The following is a 2051-nucleotide window of genomic DNA, read 5'->3' as shown; positions in this document are numbered from 1 at the left end:
AGGAAAAAGAAAATGAAAATTAAGAAAATTAAAATGAAAGGTGAAGAAAACTTCAAGTAGATAGCAAAATACATGAAGCAAATAGTCAGGCTGAACAAGAACCTTGAATATCAGTAAGATTAGAAGTAAATAGTCAGGCTTAATAAGTATTTTGAAGATCAGTAAGCTTGGAAGGAAATAGACAAGTGATTCAAGTAACTAGGCAAAATGGAACAGAAGACGAGAAGCTATTCAGAACTGAAGCTAACAGTGAAAAAAGCAGCAAAGTAAGAAGAATTCCTCTGATGATTGAACTCATAATGCATTTTCCCCCGACCCGACAGTTTAGCATTCAACAAATGCTGTCATGAATGTTGTTTTTATCCCAAAATTGTGTGCGGAATGTGCAGGAAGAAAATGGGAATTGAAACTGTTTGGAATGTGTTTATCAACAAAAGAAGTAAAACTTGCACTTTTACCAGATCTCTTGAATCATCGAAAGATCTTTATGATAAAACCAACCAAAATCAAAGCTGTTTCAGCTAAACATTCATCAATAGAATAGATCACTTTAGATGGATGTCATTTGAAGCAAACATAGTACCGGAAGATATCAGACAATATTCAGAGTATTAGGCCAAGTATACCACAGAGTTATATTTCTTTGCCTATTATTAAAAAAGAAACCTAAATTCATTAGAAAAATGAAACAACAAGCTCATAAAAGTACATCTCTTTACCAATATAGCAGATGACATTATTTTTAAGTTGCAAGATATGCTGCAATAACGGAATAGCTACATACATGTACAATGTTTTATACGTGCAATTCACAGAATATTTTTCCTTTATTTCCATCTATGTATAAAAATCTCAAAATCTATGTTTTGTGTGCTAGGAATGAAAAATCAGCAACACATAGGAATTGATTGCAGAACCTCCAGTTCTGGAAGCATCAAGGTTATCCATTAAACTATTGAAGTAAATTGTACTAGACAAGGATAGACGAGTTCTAACTAAAGAGCGAGTTCACGCAAACTCGATGAGTGGATGAACATGCTCGTGAGTGAGCCGATAAACAGACTCGTGAGTGAGCCGATAAACAGACTCGTGAGTGAGCCGATAAACAGACTCGATGGTAAGCCGATAAACAGACTCGTGGGTGAGCCGATAAACAGACTCGTGAGTGAGCCGATAAACAGACTCGTGGGTGAGCCGATAAACAGACTCGATGGTGTCTTTTCTCAACTGTTACACCCTAGTAAGCCAAGCGCAATAATTCTTGATGTTCGGTTAATAGCACTTATAGTGAATGCAGCTATGATACGCTGGCTAATATCACAATGCTAAAGTCAGAAACATAAAACAAGAATTTAGACACTGCTTGCTTTTGAAAATCAAGCAGAGCTATTGTAAGGAACGCAGTATCTTTATTGGTGTTATATCTCACAGCACCAAGCAGTAACACAACAGCAATGACAAAACTGAAAGGTTATATAGCAAACCAAAGGAAAAATCTACAGTTGATTGGCTGCACAATAATTAGGTCAACTGTTGCCACAATAAAATATTTCAAATACAAAAACGATAATATTTGTCACTAACTAATCGCGCAATACGAGTATTAATAATTTTTTGAGTATTTATATAGTGACATGCAAATCTTAAAACAATATGGTAGCAAACGGTTAACATAAAAGTTTGCTAATATAAAACGTACATATAATATTATACTACAACAAACATGTATTAAGCGAGCGCATTATAATTGACTGCTCAGATTTGAATAAACGACGATAAATTCAGAGAACTCTATTACGCACGCTAGCAGTCTATAAATATGAGTACCGGCTGATAGTCACTTCATTAGTTTCCCTCTCCCATCTCAGCTCTCCTCGGGCCACCATTTCATCTAAAAAGCTCTGTCTCGGGATGACAATAATTACCACCAACCTTTTTTATTACACTATTTTCTAAGACTTTTTTCTTTTCTCAACGTGAAGATATTCATTACATCGGTTAAAATAGGCAAAATAATGTTGCATCATAGATAACAATTATTAGCTGGCCTC

This window comes from Watersipora subatra, chromosome 7 (assembly GCF_963576615.1).
Source record: "Watersipora subatra chromosome 7, tzWatSuba1.1, whole genome shotgun sequence".
Classification (NCBI taxonomy): domain Eukaryota; kingdom Metazoa; phylum Bryozoa; class Gymnolaemata; order Cheilostomatida; family Watersiporidae; genus Watersipora; species Watersipora subatra.
The sequence above is the reverse complement of the archived record's forward strand: the minus strand, read 5'-3'. Positions refer to the sequence as shown.